Raw genomic sequence first — 10,808 nt, forward strand, 5'->3', positions numbered from 1 at the left:
CTCGGCTCGGCTCCCTCCGCCCCGGGGAGGGGCCGGGGCCGCTCCGCCCGCAGCCCCCGCGGAACGCCCCGGCTCTCGGCCGGAGCCCGCTGCTCGCTGGCGCCTGCAGCGCCTTGCGGCGGCGGTGGGTGCCGGCTGGAGTGCTTTGGGGACCGGAAACCTGCTGGTTACAGCAAGGCCGAAGAAAATAAAAGGGAAGAAAAGGAAACAGAAAGTAAAGTGGGAAGGGGGGGAAGGAGGGGAAAAGAAAAAAAAAAAAAAGAGGGGGAAATGGGAGGAAGACCAGGGAGGAGGAGTAAGAGGAAAAAAGTAAAGAGGAAAAAGAGGAAAAATGGGGAAAAGGAGAGAAAAAGGAAAAAAGAGGGGAAAGGCAGAAAAGAAGTGAGGGAAGAAACAGGAAGAAGCAGAGGAGAAAGGGAATTCACGGTCATAGAATAGTTTAGATCGGAAGGGACTTTAAATATGGTCTAGTTCTAACCCCACTACTTTGGGCAAAGATGCCATCCAGTACATCAGGTTGCTCAGAGCCCTATCACACTTGGTCTTGAACACTGACAAAGATGAAGTTCTAAACATGTCTTCTGCCCACAGGCAGCTGTTAGGTTCCAGCGCCTGGCAGCTGCTGCCAGTGTTGCTGCATCTCCATTTCTGCAGTGACCTCTTACATAGCTAAGTCCTCTCACTTTTTGGCAGGGATTTGACAGCTGTTAGTTTGCTGGCTTGTTTGAAAGTGGTTGGAATTAAGCTTATAGCCTAAAATGGTTGCTCTGAACATAAGACAGGACAGCCAGGAGGTCAGGCCCAGCCAGAATGGGGTTGTGGAAAACAGGTCCTGCCTGACCGACCAAATGTCCTTCTATAGCAAGGAGACACCACTAGAGAACGAGGGAAGGGCTGTGGATGTTGCCTACCTAGACTTCAGCAAAGCCTTTGACACCATCTCCCACAGCATTCTCCTGGAGAAACTGTCAGCTGATGGTGTTTATGAGTGAACTCTTTGCTGGGTAAGAACTGGCTGGATAGCTGGGGCCAGAAAGTTGTGGTGAATGGAGTTAAATCCAGCGGGCAGCTGGTCACTAGTGGTGTTCCCCGGGGGTCACTATTTGGGCCAGCCCTGTCTAATGTCTTCATCACCTACCTGGGTGAGAGGATGAAGTCCACACCCAGCAAGTTCACAGATGACACCAAGCTGGATGGGCGTGTTGACCTGCAGGGCAGTAAGGCTCTTCAGAGGGATCATGACAGCCTGGATTGATGGATTGATGGACTGAGGCCAATTGCCTGAGGTTCCACAAGACCAAGTGCTGAGTGATGTCTTTGAGTCACAACACCCCAGGCAGTGCTACAGGCTGGAACAGAGTGGCTGGAAAGCTCCCTGGCAGAAAAGGATGTGGGGGTGCTGATCAAGAACAGCTGAACATGGCCCAGCATGTGCCCAGGTGGCCAAGAAGGACAATGACATCCTGGTCCATATCAGCAATAGTGTGGCCAACAGGACCAGGGCAGTGATTGTCCCTCTGTACTTGGCAATGGTGAGGCCATGCCTCATGTCATGTGCCCAGTTCTGGGCCCCTCACAACAAGAAAAACACTGAGGTGCTGGTATTGCCAAATTTTTGGAACTCTGACATTTTAGGAACACAGAAACATTTAGGTCCAGAAAGGAAATATTGCTTATTCTACAGAGGGTGCCAGGTGGAAGTTTTCCTACAAATCAAGCACACGAAGGAGTAAAAACCAAGAGAATTTATACACAAAATTTTACATAAACCCGCCTTCTAATACCTAGTTACCACCTACCTCATGCATAGTCATTTAGTTTGCACAGCCTTATGACATGTCACCATGCCTGCATGAGCCTCTTCTGGGGTCTCTAGGGGTCATTCTTGGTCATTTAGGGAGGTGTCCTCTACAAAGTTTCCAGCAAAGTTCATCTCAGATCCAGCAGAACAATGGTCTTAATGGTCTTTTCCAATGTTAATGATTATATAATTCTGTAGAGACAACCAGGTATGTACAGGCTTGTGCCTCAGTCAGAGCCACAGCATGGTCATGGAAGAGACACACTGAATCTTCTCCAAGATCCTAATACTTTGCAACCTGTTTCCCCATAATGATCTCACCACTACCCAGTACCAGCAATACCTGTTCATGCAGACATTTCTCTCTCAAGTCAATTCAACCTACACTGGCTATGCTAGGCCTACTATTGTAACTCCCAGCAGTCTCTGAAAATTTATGCCCAGAAGACAGACATGATTTAGAATACCATGATAGTCTAGAAATGCCTAGTGGCCTGTGCTAATGAGGTGTCACTACAGTGCTGACAGCTTTCTAAAGACACCTGAGTTTTTTCTATCCTTTGTCACAGGAATGTGATTGCAGTGTTTCTGCCCAGTACATTTTTGCTGCATTCTGTGAATTTATGTCTGCATCTGATTATTTTCAAAGGGGTGACATATCTAGAGAAGAGGGAACTCCGAAATAAACTCAGTAAAATAGCTCATTTCCAGCAGTTTGTATGATATATCTGACTTCTCCAGGCACTCGACATTACACCAGAAGTGTTACAGAGACAAAACACCATTGCCACTGAAAGACACACCTCTGCCAGGACTGTACCTCCATTGCACTGATTTCCACTCTACTATCAGGTCAAGAAATTAATCTTGATTCAAGTTGATCTTGATCTGTTTTCCCTTGGTCAGGGGAAAACAGATCCATGTTTTCTCTTCATATTTGCATAACCCAAATATTTTGCTTGGAAAAGGACAAAGCAAAATGAGGCAGAAGGTCAAGAGCAGCAGAGCTATTAACCTGTGAAACTGCACACCACGTTTAGATTCTCTTGAATACAATTGCCTTATACATTTCCAGATGTAACTATCTTTTCTAATAATCAGCGCCACTATATTTGTGCTTAGCTTCATTCTCTGTTTCTATCACAGCAACTTATTCTTCCCTCTTCTACTCTTGCAGGAGACTGATTGTGTTTTGGAGGATGAAGCAGCAATACACCAAAGCTGTGGTCTCTCACTTCATACACATCTTTGCATTGTCCCTAAGATTACTTCATGAAAGCAAGCTCAGCTTTTTCTGCATACTTTCTTTAACAATTTTTAGATTTTAATTGATAATTAGATGCAAAATTAATTAAGTTCATTGCTACTCTACATTCAACAGAGATTAAGGAACAATCTAGCAGTTCCTCTTCAATTTTACTACTGTGTACAGAGATTCAGCATAATATTTCTATCATGCTGTTCTGGCTTCAGGTGGGATAGAGTTAATTTCTTCTCAGTAGCTGTTAGGTTGTTGTGTTTTGCATGAGAATGGTGTTGATAACATACTGATGTTTTGGTTTTTGCTAAGTCCTGTTTTTCCAAAGTCAAAAACTTTTTATTCCCTCCTTTCCTCATGCTCTCCCAGACTGGGAGAGAGCATAGCAGGGACAGGTAACCGTAAATGACCAAAGAGATATTCCACACCATAGAATGTTATGCCCTGTACCTAAACTGGGGAGGAGTCATCAACCTGGGTTTGAGAAGGGGAGTCTGGCATCAGCTAGCAGGTGGTGAGCAATTGCATTGTGCATCACTTGCTTTTTGCCCTTTTTGTTATAATTGTTATATTATTTTACTTTATTTTCAATTATCAGATTGTTCTTATTTCAACATAAAAATTTTAATTCAGCTCTCCTTCCCGCCTCTCCAAACTGTCCAGCTTTTGGGCAGATCTCTGGATAAGGTTCTCAATTACTTATCTGACTTTAAAGAAGACTTGAACCATTTGCAACAACACACTGACTCCCAGTAAAAAGACCAGTTGGGTTTCAAAGGTAGACAAAGGATATTCAAAATCTTAAAAATTCTTGACTACTGTAATCAGCCTGGAGGGCAAGGAAGGAAAAAATGAGGGAGGAAAAAATAGGAAGGTGTTCCTCCCATAGGTTGTTCCTCTGAGGAGAAAAATACAAAGATTATTAATTGTTCACAGTAAAGAACTCCCAAAGCACAGAGGCGCCTGCAATGCTGAATACATACACCTTATTGGTGTACTGGCCAGCAGCACAGTTGTATCATAGTCCCACCCTACAAAATACACCACAGAGAACAAGTACTGAAGTATCACTGGTACAATACAGACAAAATGTCACAAATATGAGACCGAATGAGTTCATATTGTAGCTAGCAACTGTTAAACTACTACAATGAATGTTTATAACAATTTTCTTTTAACACACTTTTCAGACCTGCCCTTATATCAGCCTTTTGGGTCCATGATCAGGTGCCAAATGAACTGTTGTGATTTAAGGCCAGATGGAAATTAAGCGCAAAGCAACTGCTTGCTCAACTCCACCTCTTCTCTCCACCTCCAACCCAGTGCAATGGAGAGAAGTATCAGAGTAAAATTAATACATTGTGATAACAACAGTTTAATAATTGAAAATACAGTAAAATACAAGAAGAAGAAGAAGAAGAGGAGGAGGAAGAGGAAGAGAAAGAGGAAGAGGAAGAGGAAGAGGAAGAAGGAGAAGAAGAAGAAGAAGAAGAAGAAGAAGAAGAAGAACAAGAACAAGAACAAGAACAAGAACAAGAACAAGAACAAGAAGGAAAAAAGTCCTTGGCTTTGGATAAGCACTGTTTAGCAAAAAGCAAAACATTGCTGTGTTATCAACACCATTCTCATTCTCAATCCAAAACACAGCACCATAACAGCTACTGAGAAGAAATTGACTCTGCCCTAGCTGTTACCTGAACAGCTGAATAGTTTGGAGTGGCAGGGTGTGTGGGGTTTTATGAGCAAGTATGTAGGGCAGTGGGCACCTTCAAGATGTTTGCATCTTACCATTCAGCAAGTACAGAATCCAGAAACTAGTAAACTACTTTTTAAAAGTGTGCTGTCACCCTGGCAGCCCAAAGAGGACCCAAATCACTGCAACATGTTGTGCCTTGGCCCAGGCTTATTGAGCCATGGTCAACACTGCTCAGTAGTCTCAGGGGGAAAAGAAGATCTCTGAATCTGATAATGAAATGAAAACAGACCATGCAGCTGGTCCAGCCACGGTGAGACACTGCAGCTGCTCCAACCCCAGCAACAGGAACTGCCACTGAAACTACTGAAACAGAACCTACAGGTGCCAATGTCAGTTGCTGCTGTACAGAAGCAGAAAAATTGTACATGAAAGTCAGCCTGTAAAAAGCCTTTAGCAAAAACAGTCAAGGAGGACAGGAAGAATAAAGAGGACAAAGAAGCAGCACTGTCACAAGGGTGAATTACAGAGCCATCATCAAGGCTGTCACAGGAAATGGAAGAGGAGACAGAAGAGACAGCCACAATTTGATCCCTTTCCCTGAGTGAGCTGCGGGAGATATGGGAATATTCAGTCATTGTCCAGGTGACTGTATAATCACCTGGCTGCTCCAGTGCTGGGACAACAGAGCCAACAGTGCAGCTTTAAGAGAGTAAGAAAAGCAGGGAGCTGGGACCACTTGCCATGAAACCGGGCATTGACAAAGCAGTGGGAAAAAAGACACAAGTCCTTTGTCTGTGGACAGACTCTTATCAAGTGTGAGGGCAAGGTATTCCTATAAAGATATTCCATGTAACTTAAGCAAGTGGGCTGCAAGAGAGAAAGGTATTAAGTACCTGAGGAAATTAGCCATATGAGAAGTGATGTATTTTGACCGGGACAAATGATGATGTCTTATATCCACAATTCATGGTGGAAATTTCTACAGAGTGCACCAACAGCACACACCAATCCCCTGTCAACAATAGTTTGGAAAGATGATGTACAACCAACAGTTGGGGTGATTTTTCACATCCAGGAATACAAAGACAGTATTCCTTCCCCCATCACTGCAGCTGTGGAAAAGCTATCAGATAAACGGGTAGATAAACTGAATGAGGATTTTCAGGATTTCAGAGGGAATATGTCCTGCTTCTCACCTATAGGGACTCCTATTTCTACAACTGACAGCAGGTGTCCTCTTGCTCAAGATAGAGGATGTAAAAGATACACATCACAGGGTACCCTGTGGTTTTACCAGCTGACCATGCAGAGGATATGAGGAAGTGGGATGAACAATCCACCTTGATCCTAGATGCAGACGTGCAGGAATTGAAGGGAAAAACAAGCACAGTGCATTTTTTTCCCAGGGAGGTTTCTGCTCTAGTCTCCGGCAGACACTTTTCCAGGCAGAATGAATGTCTGGTCATACTACTCACCCTGTGGAGAGAAGTTCTAGTCCATTTCTACAAGATGTTAGTGGGGAAACTTCACATCAGTATTAGAGAGGCCCTGCCTCTAGCCAGGTGGAGGAGAGGGATGACTGGGTTCACTGGACTGTGTGGATTCAATGGCCTGGCACAGCAGCCACACAGGATTAAAGGCTTTGGTAGACACTGGTGCACATTTTATCCTAATGCCATCAAGCTATACAGGGACAGAATCCATTTGTATTTCTGGAGTGATAGCTAACTCTGCTGGAGGCTAAGATTAGTCCAACTGGGAATTAGAGGCAAAAGCACCCTAGTGTGCCCAGAGCAGAGACTCCACGCATCCTTGGCATAGACTGCACCAGTAGATGATATTTCAGAGATCCAAGAGGGTATTGGTGTAACTTCTCCAGAGGCAGAGGAAATTAGGCTTCTCTCTACCTTGCCTGGTCTCTCAGAGGACTCCCCTGTTGTGGGGCTGATGAAGGCTGAAGAACAGCAGGTGCCAGCCACCACCACAGTGGTGCATGGGAGGTAATGACGCTCCAACAGAGACTCTGTAACTCCTACCCATGAGGTGGATTGCTGGCTGGAGAGATAAGGAGTGATCAGCAGGGCCTCTCACCCCTTAACAGCCCATATGGCAAGTGTGAAAGTGTAATGGGGATGGAGACTAAGAGCAGATTTTCATGGCCGGAGTGAATGCCACCTCAGAGTGCTGACACACCCAACATTCTGGAGCTTCAACATGAACATGAGTCAAAGGCAGCCAAGTGGTGCCACCACTGACATTGCTGACGTGTTTTTCTCAGTCCCTCTGGCAGCAGAGAGCAGGCCACAGTTTGTTTTGACTTGGAGGGATGGCCAGCAGACCTGGACCTGACTGTGCCAGGGATGGAAACACAGCCCCACCATCTGCCGTGGACTGATCTAGACTTCACTGGAGCAGGGTGAAGCAGCACACCTGGAATACATTGATGATATCTTTGTTTGGAGGAATACTGCAGGAGAGGTTTTTGAGAAAGAAAATCCAAATCCTTCTAAAGTCCATTTTTTCCATAAAACAGGGTAAGCTAAAGGGACCTGCATAGGACATGTAAATTTTAGGAATGAAATGGCAAGATGGACGTCACCAGATCCCAATGGACATTATTAATAGGATAACAGTGATGTGCCCACCAACTACGTGGAAATAAACACCAGCTCTTAGGCACTGTGGGATTTTGGAGAATGAACATTTCAAATTAATCTGATTGTAAGCTCTCTCTAGCATGGGACACAGAAGAAGAATGATTTTGAATGGGGCCCTGGGCAGCAACAAGCCTTTGAATAAATCAGTCAGGAGATAATTCATGCTATATCCCTCAGGCCAGACTGAATAGGGCAAGATGTAAAAAATGTGCCTTATACTGAAGCTGAAGAGAATGTTTCTTCCTGGAGCCTCTGACAGAAAGCACCAGGTGAGGCTCAAGGTTGAATCCTAGGTTTTTGTAATTGGGCATACAGAGGATCTGAGGCCTATTAGACTCCAACTAAAAAGGAGATACCGGGCAGCTTATGGTGCCCAAGCCACTTTGGAAGTGATTGGTACTGAAGCACAGCTCCTCCTGGTACTCTGGTTATACAATGGGCTGGATATTCAAAGGGGGGATCTCCTCTACACATCATGCAACCAGTGCTATATGAAGTAAGTGGATTGCAATAGTTGCACAATGAGCTTGGATAGGAAACCTCATCATCCAGGAATCTTAGAAGTGATCACGGACTGACCAGAAGGCAAAGATTTGGGAATGTCACCAGAAGGAAAGGTAATATGTGCTGGAGAGTCTCCACTATGTAATACATTACCAAAAAGGAAAGAGCAATGTGCCTATTTTATTTCAGTCCTTGCTGTCCTTTTGGGAAAGCACTGGAAAGTGGCTGTATGGAGTCCCCCACAAGTTGCAGAAACTGCTGAAGGAGAAGGTGAATCAAGTCAGTTTGCAGAGTTGAAAGCCATCCAGCTGGCCTTAGACATTGCTGAATGAGAGAAATGGCCGATGCTTTATACTGATTCACAGGTAGTGGCAATTGCTCTGTGGGGCAGTTGCAGTAATGGAAGCAAAATAATTGGCTGTGTAGGGGTAAACCCATCTGAGCTGCTGCATTGTGGCAAGATATTGCTGCCGGGATGGAGATCCTGGTTGTAAGGTGTGTACTCAGGTGGACCTGGACTGGCAACTCAAGGGTAAATTATTTCTAGCTTGGTGGGCCCATGACACCTTGGGACACCAAGGAAGAGATGCAACATAGAGATGGGTTTGGGATTGAGAGGTGGACTTGACCAAGGGCACAGGTTATCCATGAATGTGAAACATGAGCTGCCGTAAGGCAGGCCAGGCGGGTAAAGCCTCTTTGGTATGGAAGATGATGCCTGAAGTGTAAGTATAGGGAGGCCTGGCAGATTGACAATATCATACCTAAATGATAAATCTAAGTGTCATACCTAAATGATGGCTAAGTGTCATGTGCTTACAGTGGTGGAAGCAGGCACTGCATGTGCCCTGTGCCTCATGCCGCTGCCTGGAACACCATCCTATGCCTGGAAATGCAAGTCCTGTGGCAAAATGGCATCCCAGAAAGATCTGAATCAGAGAGTGGAACTTCCTTTCTAAACATTCTCATAAACATTTGGGCCAAAGAACAGGGCATTGAGTGGATGTATCATTCCCTTCCATGCACCAGACTCTGGAAAGAATGAATTATGTAATGGACTGTTAAAGACTACACTGAGAGCAATGGGTAGTGGGACATTCAAATGTTGGGATAAACATTTAGCAAAGGCCACCTGGTTAGATACCAGAGGACTTGCCAGTCAGGCTGGCCCTGACCAAAGATTGTTGTGGTGTAGAAGGGGATAAATTTCCTGTAGTGCATACTAAAAAGATGCTGGGGAAAACGATCTGGGTTATTCCTGCCCCAGGCAAAGGCAAACCCATCTGTGGGATTGCTTTTGCTCAAGGACCCAGGTGCACTTAGTGGGTAATGTTGGAGGATGGGGAAGTCCTGTGTGTGCCTCAAGGCGATATGATTTTAGGTGAAAATAGCCAATGAGTTAAATTGTATGTTCATCACTATGCAACACTCTATTACCACTTCTGTGTGTAGAAGTGGTAATAATAGCTGCATGTGTGTCACCTCACGGCATCAATCCTAATCACAACTGTTCTGGGGATCTGAGCCTGACATCCCTCTGATCATTGCAATCACAAAAATGAACTTTGATAAAACCAAGTGCAGCAGTACCGGGATCAGAACTGACTCAAATGTGCAGCATGCAAGACCTCATACCATCTTTTCTGCTTGAAAGACTTACCAAGGATAAAGGCCAAAGTAATGGATTAAATAAATTCAACAAACTTTTTTAATTGTGTGGATGTTTTATGAACATTTAACAGACTGTTCTATTGTCTAAGAGAATGATGTTTGTCTATCTATCAAACAGATAAATAGGGAAGGCGATGGGATATTAGAGAGTATGCAATTTGACATAACACAGATGATATGGAATAAGCAGTGGGTATTGTTCTGATTACAGCTAGGGTAATTTCTTCTCAGTAGCTGTTACAGTGCTATGTTTTGGATTCAGAATGAGGATGGTGTTGATAACACAGCGATATTTTGGTTTTTGCTAAGTTGTGTTTATCCAAACTCAAGGACTTTTTCCCTCCTCGTCTGCCAGTGAGAAGATACAAAAAAAAAAAAAAACTCAGAACAAACTGGGAGGGAGCATAGCTGGGACAAATAACCTAAACTAACCAAACGGATATTCCACAGCAGAGAACATCATGCCGGTATTAAATTGTGGGGTTACCTAGAAGGCCTGCGGATCTGGGTACAGGAAGGGGAGTGTGGCATCTGTCTGGCTGGTGAGCAATTGCATCATGCATCACTTGTTTGTTTTATTATTTCCCATTATTATTGTATTTTACTGCATTTTCAGTTATTAAACTGTTCTTATCTCAACATACAAGTTTTACTTTGACTCTCGTCCCCCTTCTACCAGTGTGGGGGGAAAAGAGAGGGGAGTTGAACAAGCGGCTACGAGGTATTTCATCTCCAGCTGGGCATAAAACTACAATACATGTTTTTGAATATGTTATTTCACGAGTTTTTGAATATGTTATTTTAAATAGAAAACTGAAAAAACACTTCAAAAATGTGCAAAAGGTCAGGAGTAGCAAGTTCAAAACCTGTGCTCCCAGAACCAATCTCCACAGAAGGCAGCTAACAAGGCACTGTTTTCAGCAGTTTCCTTCTAAGGAACTCACTTTTACAAGCGTGATGACAGGAGAGAGACCATGCTCCCATCTTTCCTTCCCCAGTAAAATTACTGAAGAGGAATAAGGTAGCAGAAATCCTTTTACCAGCAAATCACAGAAACTCTGCCCTGGGTTGTTACAGAGCAAAGCACAGACTGCTGTTATGCATTATTTATTCTAAGTACTCAGAGGTCTGATCAGAAGAGATAAATGTAATGAATACTTAAGATTTAGAATTTAAAACTAATTAAGTCTGCATATATAAACTTTTATTTACATAAGGCAT

This window comes from Onychostruthus taczanowskii, unplaced genomic scaffold (genome assembly GCF_017590055.1).
Source record: "Onychostruthus taczanowskii isolate IOZ18803 unplaced genomic scaffold, ASM1759005v1 scaffold174, whole genome shotgun sequence".
In the NCBI taxonomy this organism is placed as follows: domain Eukaryota; kingdom Metazoa; phylum Chordata; class Aves; order Passeriformes; family Passeridae; genus Onychostruthus; species Onychostruthus taczanowskii.